This window comes from Bombus terrestris, chromosome 10 (assembly GCF_910591885.1).
Source record: "Bombus terrestris chromosome 10, iyBomTerr1.2, whole genome shotgun sequence".
NCBI classification, from domain to species: Eukaryota; Metazoa; Arthropoda; class Insecta; order Hymenoptera; family Apidae; genus Bombus; species Bombus terrestris.
In genome coordinates this window covers 12,231,784-12,259,372 of record NC_063278.1, presented here as the reverse complement: position 1 = coordinate 12,259,372, position 27,589 = coordinate 12,231,784, and positions in this window count along the sequence as shown.

The window sequence follows — 27,589 nt, the reverse complement described above, 5'->3', positions numbered from 1 at the left end:
ACTACTATGATATAACGTATAACGTTATATGTTATTACGATATAACATATAACGTTATATAGTATTACGATATAACGTATAACGTTATATAGTATTACGATATAACATATAACGTTATATACTATTACGATATAACGTATAACGTTATATGCTATTATGATATAGCTAATAACGTTATATAGTATTAGGATATAACCTTTAACGTTATATGCTATTACGATATAACGTATAACGTTATATGCTATTACGATATAACGTATAACGTTATATCCTATTACGATATAGCGTATAACGTTATATAGTATTACGATATAACATATAACGTTATATAGTATTACGATATAACGTATATCGTTATATACTATTACGATATAACATATAACGTTATATAGTATTACGATATAACATATAACGTTATATACTATTACGATATAACGTATAACGTTATATAGTATTACGTTATAACGTATAACGTTATATACTATTACGATATAACGTATAGCGTTATATGTCATTACGATATAACATATAACGTTATATACTATTACGATATAACGTATAACGTTATATAGTATTACGTTATAACGTATAACGTTATATACTATTACGATATAACGTATAGCGTTATATGTCATTACGATATAACATATAACGTTATATACTATTACGATATAACGTATAACGTTATATAGTATTACGATATAACGTATAACGTTATATAGTATTACGATATAACATATAACGTTATATACTATTTCGATATAACGTATAACGTTATATGCTATTATGATATAGCTAATAACGTTATATAGTATTACGATATAACCTTTAACGTTATATACTATTACGATATAACGTATAACGTTATATGCTATTACGATATAACGTATAACGTTATATGCTATTACGATATAACGTATAACGTTATATGCTATTACGATATAACGTATAACGTTATATGCTATTATGATATATCCAATAACGTTATATAGTATTACGATATAACGTATAACGTTATATGCTATTACGATCTAACGTATAACGTTATATACTATTACGATAAAGCGTATAACGTTATATACTACTATGATATAACGTATAACGTTATATACTATTACGATATAACGTATAACGTTATATGCTATTGTGATATAGCTAATAACGTTATATAGTATTACGATATAACGTATAACGTTATATGCTATTACGATATAACATATAACGTTATATAGTATTACGATATAACGTATAACGTTATATGCTATTACGATATAACGTATAACGTTATATAGTATTACGATATAACGTATAACGTTATATGCTATTACGATATAACGTATAACGTTATATGCTATTACGATATAACGTATAACGTTATATACTATTACGATATAACGTATAACGTTATATGCTATTACGATATAACATATAACGTTATATACTATTACGATATAACGTATAACGTTATATGCTATTATGATATAGCTAATAACGTTATATAGTATTACGATATAACCTTTAACGTTATATACTATTACGATATAACGTATAACGTTATATGCTATTACGATATAACGTATAACGTTATATGCTATTACGATATAACGTATAACGTTATATGCTATTACGATATAACGTATAACGTTATATGCTATTACGATATAACGTATAACGTTATATGCTATTACGATATAACGTATAACGTTATATCCTATTACGATATAACGTATAACGTTATATGCTATTACGATATAACGTATAACGTTATATGCTATTACGATATAACGTATAACGTTATATACTATTACGATATAACGTATAACGTCATATACTATTACGATATAACGTATAACGTTATATGCTATTACGATATGACATATAACGTTATATACTATTACGATATAACGTATAACGATATATAATACTATGATATAACGTATAACGTTATATAGTATTACGATATAACGTATAACGTTATATGCTATTACGATATAACGTATAACGTTATATGCTATTACGATATAACGTATAACGTTATATGCTATTACGATATAACGTATAACGTTATATACTATTACGATATAACGTATAACGTTATATAGTATTACGATATAACGTATATCGTTATATACTATTACGATATAACGTATAGCGTTATATGTTATTACGATATAACATATAACGTTATATAATATTACGATATAACGTATAACGTTATATAGTATTACGATATAACATATAACGTTATATACTATTACGATATAACGTATAACGTTATATGCTATTATGATATAGCTAATAACGTTATATAGTATTAGGATATAACGTTATACGTTATATACTATTACGATATAACGTATAACGTTATATGCTATTACGATATAACGTATAACGTTATATGCTATTACGATATAACGTATAACGTTATATAGTATTACGATATAACGTATAACGCTATATACTATTACGATATAACGTATAGCGTTATATGTTATTACGATATAACATATAACGTTATATACTATTACGATATAACGTATAACGTTATATAGTATTACGATATAACGTATAACGTTATATACTATTACGATATAACGTATAGCGTTATATGTTATTACGATATAACATATAACGTTATATACTATTACGATATAACGTATAACGTTATATAGTATTACGATATAACGTATAACGTTATATGCTATTACGATATAACGTATAACGTTATATCCTATTACGATATAGCGTATAACGTTATATAGTATTACGATATAAGATATAACGTTATATAGTATTACGATATAACGTATATCGTTATATACTATTACGATATAACATATAACGTTATATAGTATTACGATATAACATATAACGTTATATATTATTACGATATAACGTATAACGTTATATAGTATTACGATATAACGTATAACGTTATATACTATTACGATATAACGTATAGCGTTATATGTTATTACGATATAACATATAACGTTATATACTATTACGATATAACGTATAACGTTATATAGTATTACGATATAACGTATAACGTTATATAGTATTACGATATAACATATAACGTTATATACTATTTCGATATAACGTATAACGTTATATGCTATTACGATATAACGTATAACGTTATATGCTATTACGATATAACGTATAACGTTATATGCTATTACGATATAACGTATAACGTTATATGCTATTATGATATATCCAATAACGTTATATAGTATTACGATATAACGTATAACGTTATATGCTATTACGATATAACGTATAACGTTATATACTATTACGATAAAGCGTATGACGTTATATACTACTATGATATAACGTATAACGTTATATACTATTACGATATAACGTATAACGTTATATGCTATTGTGATATAGCTAATAACGTTATATAGTATTACGATATAACGTATAACGTTATATACTATTACGATATAACGTATAACGTTATATACTATTACGATATAACGTATAACGTTATATGCTATTACGATATAACATATAACGTTATATACTATTACGATATAACGTATAACGATATATAATACTATGATATAACGTATAACGTTATATAGTATTACGATATAACGTATAACGTTATATGCTATTACGATATAACGTATAACGTTATATGCTATTACGATATAACGTATAACGTTATATGCTATTACGATATAACGTATAACGTTATATACTATTACGATATAACGTATAACGTTATATAGTATTACGATATAACGTATATCGTTATATACTATTACGATATAACGTATAGCGTTATATGTTATTACGATATAACATATAACGTTATATAGTATTACGATTTAACGTATAACGTTATATAGTATTACGATATAACGTATAACGTTATATGCTATTACGATATAACGTATAACGTTATATCCTATTACGATATAGCGTATAACGTTATATAGTATTACGATATAACATATAACGTTATATAGTATTACGATATAACGTATATCGTTATATACTATTACGATATAACATATAACGTTATATAGTATTACGATATAACATATAACGTTATATACTATTACGATATAACGTATAACGTTATATAGTATTACGATATAACGTATAACGTTATATACTATTACGATATAACGTATAGCGTTATATGTTATTACGATATAACATATAACGTTATATACTATTACGATATAACGTATAACGTTATATAGTATTACGATATAACGTATAACGTTATATAGTATTACGATATAACATATAACGTTATATACTATTTCGATATAACGTATAACGTTATATGCTATTACGATATAACGTATAACGTTATATGCTATTACGATATAACGTATAACGTTATATGCTATTATGATATATCCAATAACGTTATATAGTATTACGATATAACGTATAACGTTATATGCTATTACGATATAACGTATAACGTTATATACTATTACGATAAAGCGTATGACGTTATATACTACTATGATATAACGTATAACGTTATATACTATTACGATATAACGTATAACGTTATATGCTATTGTGATATAGCTAATAACGTTATATAGTATTACGATATAACGTATAACGTTATATGCTATTACGATATAACATATAACGTTATATAGTATTACGATATAACGTATAACGTTATATGCTATTACGATATAACGTATAACGTTATATAGTATTACGATATAACGTATAACGTTATATGCTATTACGATATAACGTATAACGTTATATAGTATTACGATATAACGTATAACGTTATATGCTATTACGATATAACGTATAACGTTATATGCTATTACGATATAACGTATAACGTTATATGCTATTACGATATAACCTATAACGTTATATGCTATTACGATATAACGTATAACGTTATATGCTATTACGATATAACGTATAACGTTATATGCTATTACGATATAACGTATAACGTTATATAGTATTACGATATAACGTATAGCGTTATATGCTATTACGATATAACATATAACGTTATATACTATTACGATATAACGTGTAACGTTATATAGTATTACGATATAACGTATAACGTTATATACTAGTACGATATAACGTATAACGTTATATACTATTACGATATAACGTATAACGTTATATACTACTATGATATAACGTATAACGTTATATACTATTACGATATAACGTATAACGTTATATGCTATTACGATATAACGTATAACGTTATATGCTATTACGATATAACATATAACGTTATATACTATTACGATATAACGTATAACGTTATATACTATTACGATATAACGTATAACGTTATATAATACTATGATATAACGTTTAACGTTATATAGTATTACGATATAACGTATAACGTTATATGCTATTACGATATAACGTATAACGTTATATGCTATTACGATATAACGTATAGCGTTATATACTATTACGATATAACGTATAGCGTTATATGTTATTACGATATAACATATAACGTTATATACTATTACGATATAACGTATAACGTTATATAGTATTACGATATAACGTATATCGTTATATACTATTACGATATAACCTATAGCGTTATATGTTATTACGATATAACATATAACGTTATATAGTATTACGATATAACATATAACGTTATATAGTATTACGATATAACATATAACGTTATATACTAGTACGATATAACGTATAACGTTATATACTATTACGATATAACGTATAACGTTATATACTATTACGATATAACGTATAACGTTATATGCTATTACGATATAACATATAACGTTATATACTATTACGATATAACGTATAACGATATATAATACTATGATATAACGTATAACGTTATATAGTATTACGATATAACGTATAACGTTATATGCTATTACGATATAACGTATAACGTTATATGCTATTACGATATAACGTATAGCGTTATATACTATTACGATATAACGTATAACGTTATATAGTATTACGATATAACGTATAACGTTATATGCTATTACGATATAACGTATAACGTTATATAGTATTACGATATAACGTATAACATTATATGCTACTACGATATAACGTATAACGTTATATGCTATTACGATATAACGTATAGCGTTATATGTTATTACGATATAACGTATAACGTTATATGCTATTACGATATAACGTATAACGTTATATGCTATTACGATATAACGTATAACGTTATATGCTATTACGATATAACGTATAACGATATATGCTATTACGATATATACAGTAACGTTATATGCTATTACGATATAACGTATAACGTTATATGCTATTACGATATATCCAATAACGTTATATAGTATTACGATATAACGTATAACGTTATATGCTATTACGATATAACGTATAACGTTATATAGTATTACGATATAACGTATAGCGTTATATGTTATTACGATATAACATATAACGTTATATACTATTACGATATAACGTATAACATCATATACTATTTCGATATAACGTATAACGTTATATGCTACTACGATATAACGTATAACGTTATATGCTATTACGATATAACGTATAACGTTATATAGTATTACGATATAACGTATAACGTTATATGCTACTACGATATAACGTATAACGTTATATGCTATTACGATATAACGTATAACGTTATATGCTATTACGATATAACGTATAACGTTATATACTATTACGATATAACGTATAACGTTATATGCTATTACGATATAACGTATAACGTTATATAGTATTACGATATAACGTATAACGTTATATGCTATTACGATATAACGTATAACGTTATATACTATTACGATATAACGTATAGCGTTATATGTTATTACGATATAACATATAACGTTATATAGTATTACGATATAACGTATAACGTTATATAGTATTACGATATAACATATAACGTTATATACTATTACGATATAACGTATAACGTTATATGCTATTATGATATAGCTAATAACGTTATATAGTATTAGGATATAACCTTTGACGTTATATACTATTACGATATAACGTATAACATTATATGCTATTACGATATAACGTATAACGTTATATGCTATTACGATATAACGTATAACGTTATATAGTATTACGATATAACGTATAACGTTATATACTATTACGATATAACGTATAGCGTTATATGTTATTACGATATAACATATAACGTTATATACTATTACGATATAACGTATAACGTTATATAGTATTACGATATAACGTATAACGTTATATACTATTACGATATAACGCATAGCGTTATATACTATTACGATATAACGTATAACGTTATATACTACTATGATATAAAGTATAACGTTATATAGTATTACGATATAACGTATAACGTTATATGCTACTACGATATAACGTATAACGTTATATGCTATTACGATATAACGTATAACGTTATATAGTATTACGATATAACGTATAACGTTATATACTATTACGATATAACGTATAACGTTATATGTTATTACGATATAACATATAACGTTATATACTATTACGATATAACGTATAACGTTATATAGTATTACGATATAACGTATAACGTTATATGCTATTACGATATAACATATAACGTTATATACTATTACGATATAACGTATAACATTATATGCTATTACGATATAACGTATAACGTTATATGCTATTACGATATAACGTATAACGTTATATAGTATTACGATATAACGTATAACGTTATATACTATTACGATATAACGTATAGCGTTATATGTTATTACGATATAACATATAACGTTATATACTATTACGATATAACGTATAACGTTATATAGTATTACGATATAACGTATAACGTTATATGCTATTACGATATAACATATAACGTTATATACTATTACGATATAACGTATAACGTTATATGCTACTACGATATAACGTATAACGTTATATACTACTATGATATAACGTATAACGTTATATAGTATTACGATATAACGTATAACGTTATATGCTACTACGATATAACGTATAACGTTATATACTATTACGATATAACATATAACGTTATATACTATTACGATATAACGTATAACGTTATATAGTATTACGATATAACGTATAACGTTATATGCTACTACGATATAACGTATAACGTTATATACTACTATGATATAACGTATAACGTTATATAGTATTACGATATAACGTATAACGTTATATGCTACTACGATATAACGTATAACGTTATATGCTATTACGATATAACATATAACGTTATATGCTACTACGATATAACGTATAACGTTATATAATACTATGATATAACGTATAACGTTATATAGTATTACGATATAACGTATAACGTTATATGCTATTACGATATAACGTATAGCGTTATATACTATTACGATATAACGTATAGCGTTATATGTTATTACGATATAACATATAACGTTATATACTATTACGATATAACGTATAACGTTATATAGTATTACGATATAACGTATATCGTTATATACTATTACGATATAACGTATAGCGTTATATGTTATTACGATATAACATATAACGTTATATAGTATTACGATATAACATATAACGTTATATAGTATTACGATATAACATATAACGTTATATACTAGTACGATATAACGTATAACGTTATATACTATTACGATATAACGTATAACGTTATATACTATTACGATATAACGTATAACGTTATATGCTATTACGATATAACATATAACGTTATATACTATTACGATATAACGTATAACGATATATAATACTATGATATAACGTATAACGTTATATAGTATTACGATATAACGTATAACGTTATATGCTATTACGATATAACGTATAACGTTATATAGTATTACGATATAACGTATAACGTTATATGCTACTACGATATAACGTATAACGTTATATGCTATTACGATATAACGTATAGCGTTATATGTTATTACGATATAACGTATAACGTTATATGCTATTACGATATAACGTATAACGTTATATGCTATTACGATATAACGTATAACGTTATATGCTATTACGATATATACAGTAACGTTATATGCTATTACGATATAACGTATAACGTTATATGCTATTACGATATATCCAATAACGTTATATAGTATTACGATATAACGTATAACGTTATATAGTATTACGATATAACGTATAACGTTATATGCTATTACGATATAACGTATAACGTTATATAGTATTACGATATAACGTATAGCGTTATATGTTATTACGATATAACGTATAACGTTATATAGTATTACGATATAACGTATAACGTTATATGCTACTACGATATAACGTATAACGTTATATGCTATTACGATATAACGTATAACGTTATATGCTATTACGATATAACGTATAACGTTATATACTATTACGATATAACGTATAACGTTATATACTATTACGATATAACGTATAACGTTATATGCTATTACGATATAACGTATAACGTTATATGCTATTACGATATAACGTATAACGTTATATGCTATTACGATATAACATATAACGTTATATGCTATTACGATATAACGTATAACGTTATATACTATTACGATAAAGTGGATAACGTTATATACTACTAGGATATAACGTATAACGTTATATAGTATTACGATATAATGTATAACGTTATATGCTATTACGATATAACGTATAACGTTATATACTACTATGATATAACGTATAACGTTATATACTATTACGATATAACGTATAACGTTATATGCTATTACGATATAACGTATAACGTTATATAGTATTACGATATAACGTATAACGTTATATGCTATTACGATATAACGTATAACGTTATATACTATTACGATATAACGTATAACGTTATATAATACTATGATATAACGTTTAACGTTATATAGTATTACGATATAAAGTATAACGTTATATGCTATTACGATATAACGTATAACGTTATATGCTATTACGATATAACGTATAGCGTTATATACTATTACGATATAACGTATAGCGTTATATGTTATTACGATATAACATATAACGTTATATACTATTACGATATAACGTATAACGTTATATAGTATTACGATATAACGTATATCGTTATATACTATTACGATATAACGTATAGCGTTATATGTTATTACGATATAACATATAACGTTATATAGTATTACGATATAACATATAACGTTATATAGTATTACGATATAACATATAACGTTATATACTAGTACGATATAACGTATAACGTTATATACTATTACGATATAACGTATAACGTTATATACTATTACGATATAACGTATAACGTTATATGCTATTACGATATAACATATAACGTTATATACTATTACGATATAACGTATAACGATATATAATACTATGATATAACGTATAACGTTATATAGTATTACGATATAACGTATAACGTTATATGCTATTACGATATAACGTATAACGTTATATGCTATTACGATATAACGTATAGCGTTATATACTATTACGATATAACGTATAACGTTATATAGTATTACGATATAACGTATAACGTTATATGCTATTACGATATAACGTATAACGTTATATAGTATTACGATATAACGTATAACATTATATGCTACTACGATATAACGTATAACGTTATATGCTATTACGATATAACGTATAACGTTATATGCTATTACGATATAACGTATAACGTTATATGCTATTACGATATAACATATAACGTTATATACTATTACGATATAACGTATAACGTTATATACTATTACGATATAACGTATAACGTTATATAATACTATGATATAACGTTTAACGTTATATAGTATTACGATATAACGTATAACGTTATATGCTATTACGATATAACGTATAACGTTATATGCTATTACGATATAACGTATAACGTTATATACTATTACGATATAACGTATAACGTTATATAGTATTACGATATAACGTATATCGTTATATACTATTACGATATAACGTATAGCGTTATATGTTATTACGATATAACATATAACGTTATATAGTATTACGATATAACGTATAACGTTATATAGTATTACGATATAACATATAACGTTATATACTATTACGATATAACGTATAACGTTATATGCTATTATGATATAGCTAATAACGTTATATAGTATTAGGATATAACCTTTAACGTTATATACTATTACGATATAACGTATAACGTTATATGCTATTACGATATAACGTATAACGTTATATGCTATTACGATATAACGTATAACGTTATATAGTATTACGATATAACGTATAACGCTATATACTATTACGATATAACGTATAGCGTTATATGTTATTACGATATAACATATAACGTTATATACTATTACGATATAACGTATAACGTTATATAGTATTACGATATAACGTATAACGTTATATACTATTACGATATAACGTATAGCGTTATATGTTATTACGATATAACATATAACGTTATATACTATTACGATATAACGTATAACGTTATATAGTATTACGATATAACGTATAACGTTATATGCTATTACGATATAACGTATAACGTTATATCCTATTACGATATAGCGTATAACGTTATATAGTATTACGATATAACATATAACGTTATATAGTATTACGATATAACGTATATCGTTATATACTAGTACGATATAACGTATAACGTTATATACTATTACGATATAACGTATAACGTTATATACTACTATGATATAACGTATAACGTTATATACTATTACGATATAACGTATAACGTTATATGCTATTACGATATAACGTATAACGTTATATGCTATTACGATATAACATATAACGTTATATACTATTACGATATAACGTATAACGTTATATACTATTACGATATAACGTATAACGTTATATAATACTATGATATAACGTTTAACGTTATATAGTATTACGATATAACGTATAACGTTATATGCTATTACGATATAACGTATAACGTTATATGCTATTACGATATAACGTATAGCGTTATATACTATTACGATATAACGTATAGCGTTATATGTTATTACGATATAACATATAACGTTATATACTATTACGATATAACGTATAACGTTATATAGTATTACGATATAACGTATATCGTTATATACTATTACGATATAACGTATAGCGTTATATGTTATTACGATATAACATATAACGTTATATAGTATTACGATATAACATATAACGTTATATAGTATTACGATATAACATATAACGTTATATACTAGTACGATATAACGTATAACGTTATATACTATTACGATATAACGTATAACGTTATATACTATTACGATATAACGTATAACGTTATATGCTATTACGATATAACATATAACGTTATATACTATTACGATATAACGTATAACGATATATAATACTATGATATAACGTATAACGTTATATAGTATTACGATATAACGTATAACGTTATATGCTATTACGATATAACGTATAACGTTATATGCTATTACGATATAACGTATAGCGTTATATACTATTACGATATAACGTATAACGTTATATAGTATTACGATATAACGTATAACGTTATATGCTATTACGATATAACGTATAACGTTATATAGTATTACGATATAACGTATAACATTATATGCTACTACGATATAACGTATAACGTTATATGCTATTACGATATAACGTATAGCGTTATATGTTATTACGATATAACGTATAACGTTATATGCTATTACGATATAACGTATAACGTTATATGCTATTACGATATAACGTATAACGTTATATGCTATTACGATATAACGTATAACGATATATGCTATTACGATATATACAGTAACGTTATATGCTATTACGATATAACGTATAACGTTATATGCTATTACGATATATCCAATAACGTTATATAGTATTACGATATAACGTATAACGTTATATGCTATTACGATATAACGTATAACGTTATATAGTATTACGATATAACGTATAGCGTTATATGTTATTACGATATAACATATAACGTTATATACTATTACGATATAACGTATAACATCATATACTATTTCGATATAACGTATAACGTTATATGCTACTACGATATAACGTATAACGTTATATGCTATTACGATATAACGTATAACGTTATATAGTATTACGATATAACGTATAACGTTATATGCTACTACGATATAACGTATAACGTTATATGCTATTACGATATAACGTATAACGTTATATGCTATTACGATATAACGTATAACGTTATATACTCTTACGATATAACGTATAACGTTATATGCTATTACGATATAACGTATAACGTTATATAGTATTACGATATAACGTATAACGTTATATGCTATTACGATATAACGTATAACGTTATATACTATTACGATATAACGTATAGCGTTATATGTTATTACGATATAACATATAACGTTATATAGTATTACGATATAACGTATAACGTTATATAGTATTACGATATAACATATAACGTTATATACTATTACGATATAACGTATAACGTTATATGCTATTATGATATAGCTAATAACGTTATATAGTATTAGGATATAACCTTTGACGTTATATACTATTACGATATAACGTATAACATTATATGCTATTACGATATAACGTATAACGTTATATGCTATTACGATATAACGTATAACGTTATATAGTATTACGATATAACGTATAACGTTATATACTATTACGATATAACGTATAGCGTTATATGTTATTACGATATAACATATAACGTTATATACTATTACGATATAACGTATAACGTTATATAGTATTACGATATAACGTATAACGTTATATACTATTACGATATAACGCATAGCGTTATATACTATTACGATATAACGTATAACGTTATATACTACTATGATATAAAGTATAACGTTATATAGTATTACGATATAACGTATAACGTTATATGCTACTACGATATAACGTATAACGTTATATGCTATTACGATATAACGTATAACGTTATATAGTATTACGATATAACGTATAACGTTATATACTATTACGATATAACGTATAGCGTTATATGTTATTACGATATAACATATAACGTTATATACTATTACGATATAACGTATAACGTTATATAGTATTACGATATAACGTATAACGTTATATGCTATTACGATATAACATATAACGTTATATACTATTACGATATAACGTATAACATTATATGCTATTACGATATAACGTATAACGTTATATGCTATTACGATATAACGTATAACGTTATATAGTATTACGATATAACGTATAACGTTATATACTATTACGATATAACGTATAGCGTTATATGTTATTACGATATAACATATAACGTTATATACTATTACGATATAACGTATAACGTTATATAGTATTACGATATAACGTATAACGTTATATGCTATTACGATATAACATATAACGTTATATACTATTACGATATAACGTATAACGTTATATGCTACTACGATATAACGTATAACGTTATATACTACTATGATATAACGTATAACGTTATATAGTATTACGATATAACGTATAACGTTATATGCTACTACGATATAACGTATAACGTTATATACTATTACGATATAACATATAACGTTATATACTATTACGATATAACGTATAACGTTATATAGTATTACGATATAACGTATAACGTTATATGCTACTACGATATAACGTATAACGTTATATACTACTATGATATAACGTATAACGTTATATAGTATTACGATATAACGTATAACGTTATATGCTACTACGATATAACGTATAACGTTATATGCTATTACGATATAACATATAACGTTATATACTATTACGATATAACGTATAACGTTATATACTATTACGATATAACGTATAACGTTATATAATACTATGAAATAACGTATAACGTTATATAGTATTACGATATAACGTATAACGTTATATGCTATTACGATATAACGTATAGCGTTATATACTATTACGATATAACGTATAGCGTTATATGTTATTACGATATAACATATAACGTTATATACTATTACGATATAACGTATAACGTTATATAGTATTACGATATAACGTATATCGTTATATACTATTACGATATAACGTATAGCGTTATATGTTATTACGATATAACATATAACGTTATATAGTATTACGATATAACATATAACGTTATATAGTATTACGATATAACATATAACGTTATATACTAGTACGATATAACGTATAACGTTATATACTATTACGATATAACGTATAACGTTATATACTATTACGATATAACGTATAACGTTATATGCTATTACGATATAACATATAACGTTATATACTATTACGATATAACGTATAACGATATATAATACTATGATATAACGTATAACGTTATATAGTATTACGATATAACATATAACGTTATATACTATTACGATATAACGTATAACGTTATATAGTATTACGATATAACGTATAACGTTATATGCTACTACGATATAACGTATAACGTTATATGCTATTACGATATAACGTATAGCGTTATATGTTATTACGATATAACGTATAACGTTATATGCTATTACGATATAACGTATAACGTTATATGCTATTACGATATAACGTATAACGTTATATGCTATTACGATATATACAGTAACGTTATATGCTATTACGATATAACGTATAACGTTATATGCTATTACGATATATCCAATAACGTTATATAGTATTACGATATAACGTATAACGTTATATAGTATTACGATATAACGTATAACGTTATATGCTATTACGATATAACGTATAACGTTATATAGTATTACGATATAACGTATAGCGTTATATGTTATTACGATATAACGTATAACGTTATATAGTATTACGATATAACGTATAACGTTATATGCTACTACGATATAACGTATAACGTTATATGCTATTACGATATAACGTATAACGTTATATGCTATTACGATATAACGTATAACGTTATATACTATTACGATATAACGTATAACGTTATATACTATTACGATATAACGTATAACGTTATATGCTATTACGATATAACGTATAACGTTATATGCTATTACGATATAACGTATAACGTTATATGCTATTACGATATAACATATAACGTTATATGCTATTACGATATAACGTATAACGTTATATACTATTACGATAAAGTGGATAACGTTATATACTACTAGGATATAACGTATAACGTTATATACTATTACGATATAACGTATAACGTTATATACTACTATGATATAACGTATAACGTTATATACTATTACGATATAACGTATAACGTTATATGCTATTACGATATAACGTATAACGTTATATAGTATTACGATATAACGTATAACGTTATATGCTATTACGATATAACGTATAACGTTATATACTATTACGATAAAGTGGATAACGTTATATAGTATTACGATATAATGTATAACGTTATATGCTATTACGATATAACGTATAACGTTATATACTACTATGATATAACGTATAACGTTATATACTATTACGATATAACGTATAACGTTATATGCTATTACGATATAACGTATAACGTTATATAGTATTACGATATAACGTATAACGTTATATGCTATTACGATATAACGTATAACGTTATATACTATTACGATATAACGTATAACGTTATATAATACTATGATATAACGTTTAACGTTATATAGTATTACGATATAAAGTATAACGTTATATGCTATTACGATATAACGTATAACGTTATATGCTATTACGATATAACGTATAGCGTTATATACTATTACGATATAACGTATAGCGTTATATGTTATTACGATATAACATATAACGTTATATACTATTACGATATAACGTATAACGTTATATAGTATTACGATATAACGTATATCGTTATATACTATTACGATATAACGTATAGCGTTATATGTTATTACGATATAACATATAACGTTATATAGTATTACGATATAACGTATAGCGTTATATGCTATTACGATATAACATATAACGTTATATACTATTACGATATAACGTGTAACGTTATATAGTATTACGATATAACGTATAACGTTATATACTAGTACGATATAACGTATAACGTTATATACTATTACGATATAACGTATAACGTTATATACTACTATGATATAACGTATAACGTTATATACTATTACGATATAACGTATAACGTTATATGCTATTACGATATAACGTATAACGTTATATGCTATTACGATATAACGTATAACGTTATATGCTATTACGATATAACGTATAACGTTATATGCTATTACGATATAACGTATAACGTTATATGCTATTACGATATAACGTATAACGTTATATGCTATTACGATATAACGTATAACGTTATATGCTATTATGATATATCCAATAACGTTATATAGTATTACGATATAACGTATAACGTTATATGCTATTACGATCTAACGTATAACGTTATATACTATTACGATAAAGCGTATAACGTTATATACTACTATGATATAACGTATAACGTTATATACTATTACGATATAACGTATAACGTTATATGCTATTGTGATATAGCTAATAACGTTATATAGTATTACGATATAACGTATAACGTTATATGCTATTACGATATAACATATAACGTTATATAGTATTACGATATAACGTATAACGTTATATGCTATTACGATATAACGTATAACGTTATATAGTATTACGATATAACGTATAACGTTATATGCTATTACGATATAACATATAACGTTATATGCTATTACGATATAACGTATAACGTTATATACTATTACGATATAACGTATAACGTTATATGCTATTACGATATAACATATAACGTTATATACTATTACGATATAACGTATAACGTTATATGCTATTATGATATAGCTAATAACGTTATATAGTATTACGATATAACCTTTAACGTTATATACTATTACGATATAACGTATAACGTTATATGCTATTACGATATAACGTATAACGTTATATGCTATTACGATATAACGTATAACGTTATATGCTATTACGATATAACGTATAACGTTATATGCTATTACGATATAACGTATAACGTTATATGCTATTACGATATAACGTATAACGTTATATCGTAATACTATATAACGTATAACGTTATATGCTATTACGATATAACGTATAACGTTATATGCTATTACGATATAACGTATAACGTTATATACTATTACGATATAACGTATAACGTTATATACTATTACGATATAACGTATAACGTTATATGCTATTACGATATAACATATAACGTTATATACTATTACGATATAACGTATAACGATATATAATACTATGATATAACGTATAACGTTATATAGTATTACGATATAACGTATAACGTTATATGCTATTACGATATAACGTATAACGTTATATGCTATTACGATATAACGTATAACGTTATATGCTATTACGATATAACGTATAACGTTATATACTATTACGATATAACGTATAACGTTATATAGTATTACGATATAACGTATATCGTTATATACTATTACGATATAACGTATAGCGTTATATGTTATTACGATATAACATATAACGTTATATAGTATTACGATATAACGTATAACGTTATATAGTATTACGATATAACATATAACGTTATATACTATTACGATATAACGTATAACGTTATATGCTATTATGATATGGCTAATAACGTTATATAGTATTAGGATATAACCTTTAACGTTATATACTATTACGATATAACGTATAACGTTATATGCTATTACGATATAACGTATAACGTTATATGCTATTACGATATAACGTATAACGTTATATAGTATTACGATATAACGTATAACGCTATATACTATTACGATATAACGTATAGCGTTATATGTTATTACGATATAACATATAACGTTATATACTATTACGATATAACGTATAACGTTATATAGTATTACGATATAACGTATAACGTTATATACTATTACGATATAACGTATAGCGTTATATGTTATTACGATATAACATATAACGTTATATACTATTACGATATAACGTATAACGTTATATAGTATTACGATATAACGTATAACGTTATATGCTATTACGATATAACGTATAACGTTATATCCTATTACGATATAGCGTATAACGTTATATAGTATTACGATATAACATATAACGTTATATAGTATTACGATATAACGTATATCGTTATATACTATTACGATATAACATATAACGTTATATAGTATTACGATATAACATATAACGTTATATACTATTACGATATAACGTATAACGTTATATCGTAATAGTATATAACGTATAACGTTATATACTATTACGATATAACGTATAGCGTTATATGTTATTACGATATAACATATAACGTTATATACTATTACGATATAACGTATAACGTTATATAGTATTACGATATAACGTATAACGTTATATAGTATTACGATATAACATATAACGTTATATACTATTTCGATATAACGTATAACGTTATATGCTATTACGATATAACGTATAACGTTATATGCTATTACGATATAACGTATAACGTTATATGCTATTACGATATAACGTATAACGTTATATGCTATTATGATATATCCAATAACGTTATATAGTATTACGATATAACGTATAACGTTATATGCTATTACGATATAACGTATAACGTTATATACTATTACGATAAAGCGTATGACGTTATATACTACTATGATATAACGTATAACGTTATATACTATTACGATATAACGTATAACGTTATATGCTATTGTGATATAGCTAATAACGTTATATAGTATTACGATATAACGTATAACGTTATATGCTATTACGATATAACATATAACGTTATATAGTATTACGATATAACGTATAACGTTATATGCTATTACGATATAACTTATAACGTTATATAGTATTACGATATAACGTATAACGTTATATGCTATTACGATATAACGTATAACGTTATATAGTATTACGATATAACGTATAACGTTATATGCTATTACGATATAACGTATAACGTTATATGCTATTACGATATAACGTATAACGTTATATGCTATTACGATATAACCTATAACGTTATATGCTATTACGATATAACGTATAACGTTATATGCTATTACGATATAACGTATAACGTTATATGCTATTACGATATAACGTATAACGTTATATAGTATTACGATATAACGTATAGCGTTATATGCTATTACGATATAACGTATAACGATATATAATACTATGATATAACGTATAACGTTATATAGTATTACGATATAACGTATAACGTTATATGCTATTACGATATAACGTATAACGTTATATGCTATTACGATATAACGTATAACGTTATATGCTATTATGATATATCCAATAACGTTATATAGTATTACGATATAACGTACAACGTTATATGCTATTACGATATAACGTATAACGTTATATACTATTACGATAAAGCGTATAACGTTATATACTACTATGATATAACGTATAACGTTATATACTATTACGATATAACGTATAACGTTATATGCTATTGTGATATAGCTAATAACGTTATATAGTATTACGATATAACGTATAACGTTATATGCTATTACGATATAACATATAACGTTATATAGTATTACGATATAACGTATAACGTTATATGCTATTACGATATAACGTATAACGTTATATAGTATTACGATATAACGTATAACGTTATATGCTATTACGATATAACATATAACGTTATATGCTATTACGATATAACGTATAACGTTATATACTATTACGATATAACGTATAACGTTATATGCTATTACGATATAACATGTAACGTTATATACTATTACGATATAACGTATAACGTTATATGCTATTATGATATAGCTAATAACGTTATATAGTATTACGATATAACCTTTAACGTTATATACTATTACGATATAACGTATAACGTTATATGCTACTACGATATAACGTATAACGTTATATGCTATTACGATATAACGTATAACGTTATATGCTATTACGATATAACATATAACGTTATATGCTATTACGATATAACGTATAACGTTATATGCTATTACGATATAACGTATAACGTTATATCCTATTACGATATAACGTATAACGTTATATGCTATTACGATATAACGTATAACGTTATATGCTATTATGATATATCCAATAACGTTATATAGTATTACGATATAACGTATAACGTTATATGCTATTATGATATATCCAATAACGTTATATAGTATTACGATATAACGTATAACGTTATATGCTATTACGATATAACGTATAACGTTATATACTATTACGATAAAGCGTATAACGTTATATACTACTATGATATAACGTATAACGTTATATGTTATTACGATATAACATATAACGTTATATAGTATTACGATATAACGTATAACGTTATATAGTATTACGATATAACATATAACGTTATATACTATTACGATATAACGTATAACGTTATATGCTATTATGATATAGCTAATAACGTTATATAGTATTAGGATATAACCTTTAACGTTATATGCTATTACGATATAACGTATAACGTTATATGCTATTACGATATAACGTATAACGTTATATCCTATTACGATATAGCGTATAACGTTATATAGTATTACGATATAACATATAACGTTATATAGTATTACGATATAACGTATATCGTTATATACTATTACGATATAACATATAACGTTATATAGTATTACGATATAACATATAACGTTATATACTATTACGATATAACGTATAACGTTATATAGTATTACGTTATAACGTATAACGTTATATACTATTACGATATAACGTATAGCGTTATATGTCATTACGATATAACATATAACGTTATATACTATTACGATATAACGTATAACGTTATATAGTATTACGATATAACGTATAACGTTATATAGTATTACGATATAACATATAACGTTATATACTATTTCGATATAACGTATAACGTTATATGCTATTATGATATAGCTAATAACGTTATATAGTATTACGATATAACCTTTAACGTTATATACTATTACGATATAACGTATAACGTTATATGCTATTACGATATAACGTATAACGTTATATGCTATTACGATATAACGTATAACGTTATATGCTATTACGATATAACGTATAACGTTATATGCTATTATGATATATCCAATAACGTTATATAGTATTACGATATAACGTATAACGTTATATGCTATTACGATCTAACGTATAACGTTATATACTATTACGATAAAGCGTATAACGTTATATACTACTATGATATAACGTATAACGTTATATACTATTACGATATAACGTATAACGTTATATGCTATTGTGATATAGCTAATAACGTTATATAGTATTACGATATAACGTATAACGTTATATGCTATTACGATATAACATATAACGTTATATAGTATTACGATATAACGTATAACGTTATATGCTATTACGATATAACGTATAACGTTATATAGTATTACGATATAACGTATAACGTTATATGCTATTACGATATAACATATAACGTTATATGCTATTACGATATAACGTATAACGTTATATACTATTACGATATAACGTATAACGTTATATGCTATTACGATATAACATATAACGTTATATACTATTACGATATAACGTATAACGTTATATGCTATTATGATATAGCTAATAACGTTATATAGTATTACGATATAACCTTTAACGTTATATACTATTACGATATAACGTATAACGTTATATGCTATTACGATATAACGTATAACGTTATATGCTATTACGATATAACGTATAACGTTATATGCTATTACGATATAACGTATAACGTTATATGCTATTACGATATAACGTATAACGTTATATGCTATTACGATATAACGTATAACGTTATATCGTATTACGATATAACGTATAACGTTATATGCTATTACGATATAACGTATAACGTTATATGCTATTACGATATAACGTATAACGTTATATACTATTACGATATAACGTATAACGTTATATACTATTACGATATAACGTATAACGTTATATGCTATTACGATATGACATATAACGTTATATACTATTACGATATAACGTATAACGATATATAATACTATGATATAACGTATAACGTTATATAGTATTACGATATAACGTATAACGTTATATGCTATTACGATATAACGTATAACGTTATATGCTATTACGATATAACGTATAACGTTATATGCTATTATGATATATCCAATAACGTTATATAGTATTACGATATAACGTACAACGTTATATGCTATTACGATATAACGTATAACGTTATATACTATTACGATAAAGCGTATAACGTTATATACTACTATGATATAACGTATAACGTTATATACTATTACGATATAACGTATAACGTTATATGCTATTGTGATATAGCTAATAACGTTATATAGTATTACGATATAACGTATAACGTTATATGCTATTACGATATAACATATAACGTTATATAGTATTACGATATAACGTATAACGTTATATGCTATTACGATATAACGTATAACGTTATATAGTATTACGATATAACGTATAACGTTATATGCTATTACGATATAACATATAACGTTATATGCTATTACGATATAACGTATAACGTTATATACTATTACGATATAACGTATAACGTTATATGCTATTACGATATAACGTATAACGTTATATGCTATTACGATATAACGTATAACGTTATATGCTATTACGATATAACGTATAACGTTATATGCTATTACGATATAACGTATAACGTTATATGCTATTACGATATAACGTATAACGTTATATCCTATTACGATATAACGTATAACGTTATATGCTATTACGATATAACGTATAACGTTATATGCTATTACGATATAACGTATAACGTTATATGCTATTATGATATATCCAATAACGTTATATAGTATTACGATATAACGTACAACGTTATATGCTATTACGATATAACGTATAACGTTATATACTATTACGATAAAGCGTATAACGTTATATACTACTATGATATAACGTATAACGTTATATACTATTACGATATAACGTATAACGTTATATGCTATTGTGATATAGCTAATAACGTTATATAGTATTACGATATAACGTATAACGTTATATGCTATTACGATATAACATATAACGTTATATAGTATTACGATATAACGTATAACGTTATATGCTATTACGATATAACGTATAACGTTATATGCTATTACGATATAACGTATAACGTTATATGCTATTACGATATAACGTATAACGTTATATGCTATTACGATATAACGTATAACGTTATATAGTATTACGATATAACGTATAGCGTTATATGCTATTACGATATAACGTATAACGTTATATGCTATTACGATATAACGTATAACGTTATATCCTATTACGATATAACGTATAACGTTATATGCTATTACGATATAACGTATAACGTTATATGCTATTACGATATAACGTATAACGTTATATGCTATTACGATATAACGTATAACGTTATATGCTATTACGATATAACGTATAACGTTATATGCTATTACGATATAACGTATAACGTTATATGCTATTACGATATAACGTATAACGTTATATGCTATTACGATATAACGTATAACGTTATATCCTATTACGATATAACGTATAACGTTATATGCTATTACGATATAACGTATAACGTTATATGCTATTACGATATAACGTATAACGTTATATGCTATTACGATATAACGTATAACGTTATATGCTATTACGATATAACGTATAACGTTATATAGTATTACGATATAACGTATAGCGTTATATGCTATTACGATATAACGTATAACGATATATAATACTATGATATAACGTATAACGTTATATAGTATTACGATATAACGTATAACGTTATATGCTATTACGATATAACGTATAACGTTATATGCTATTACGATATAACGTATAACGTTATATGCTATTATGATATATCCAATAACGTTATATAGTATTACGATATAACGTACAACGTTATATGCTATTACGATATAACGTATAACGTTATATACTATTACGATAAAGCGTATAACGTTATATACTACTATGATATAACGTATAACGTTATATACTATTACGATATAACCTATAACGTTATATGCTATTGTGATATAGCTAATAACGTTATATAGTATTACGATATAACGTATAACGTTATATGCTATTACGATATAACATATAACGTTATATAGTATTACGATATAACGTATAACGTTATATGCTATTACGATATAACGTATAACGTTATATAGTATTACGATATAACGTATAACGTTATATGCTATTACGATATAACATATAACGTTATATGCTATTACGATATAACGTATAACGTTATATACTATTACGATATAACGTATAACGTTATATGCTATTACGATATAACATGTAACGTTATATACTATTACGATATAACGTATAACGTTATATGCTATTATGATATAGCTAATAACGTTATATAGTATTACGATATAACCTTTAACGTTATATACTATTACGATATAACGTATAACGTTATATGCTACTACGATATAACGTATAACGTTATATGCTATTACGATATAACGTATAACGTTATATGCTATTACGATATAACATATAACGTTATATGCTATTACGATATAACGTATAACGTTATATGCTATTACGATATAACGTATAACGTTATATCCTATTACGATATAACGTATAACGTTATATGCTATTACGATATAACGTATAACGTTATATGCTATTATGATATATCCAATAACGTTATATAGTATTACGATATAACGTATAACGTTATATGCTATTATGATATATCCAATAACGTTATATAGTATTACGATATAACGTATAACGTTATATGCTATTACGATATAACGTATAACGTTATATACTATTACGATAAAGCGTATAACGTTATATACTACTATGATATAACGTATAACGTTATATGTTATTACGATATAACATATAACGTTATATAGTATTACGATATAACGTATAACGTTATATAGTATTACGATATAACATATAACGTTATATACTATTACGATATAACGTATAACGTTATATGCTATTATGATATAGCTAATAACGTTATATAGTATTAGGATATAACCTTTAACGTTATATGCTATTACGATATAACGTATAACGTTATATGCTATTACGATATAACGTATAACGTTATATCCTATTACGATATAGCGTATAACGTTATATAGTATTACGATATAACATATAACGTTATATAGTATTACGATATAACGTATATCGTTATATACTATTACGATATAACATATAACGTTATATAGTATTACGATATAACATATAACGTTATATACTATTACGATATAACGTATAACGTTATATAGTATTACGTTATAACGTATAACGTTATATACTATTACGATATAACGTATAGCGTTATATGTCATTACGATATAACATATAACGTTATATACTATTACGATATAACGTATAACGTTATATAGTATTACGATATAACGTATAACGTTATATAGTATTACGATATAACATATAACGTTATATACTATTTCGATATAACGTATAACGTTATATGCTATTATGATATAGCTAATAACGTTATATAGTATTACGATATAACCTTTAACGTTATATACTATTACGATATAACGTATAACGTTATATGCTATTACGATATAACGTATAACGTTATATGCTATTACGATATAACGTATAACGTTATATGCTATTACGATATAACGTATAACGTTATATGCTATTATGATATATCCAATAACGTTATATAGTATTACGATATAACGTATAACGTTATATGCTATTACGATCTAACGTATAACGTTATATACTATTACGATAAAGCGTATAACGTTATATACTACTATGATATAACGTATAACGTTATATACTATTACGATATAACGTATAACGTTATATGCTATTGTGATATAGCTAATAACGTTATATAGTATTACGATATAACGTATAACGTTATATGCTATTACGATATAACATATAACGTTATATAGTATTACGATATAACGTATAACGTTATATGCTATTACGATATAACGTATAACGTTATATAGTATTACGATATAACGTATAACGTTATATGCTATTACGATATAACATATAACGTTATATGCTATTACGATATAACGTATAACGTTATATACTATTACGATATAACGTATAACGTTATATGCTATTACGATATAACATATAACGTTATATACTATTACGATATAACGTATAACGTTATATGCTATTATGATATAGCTAA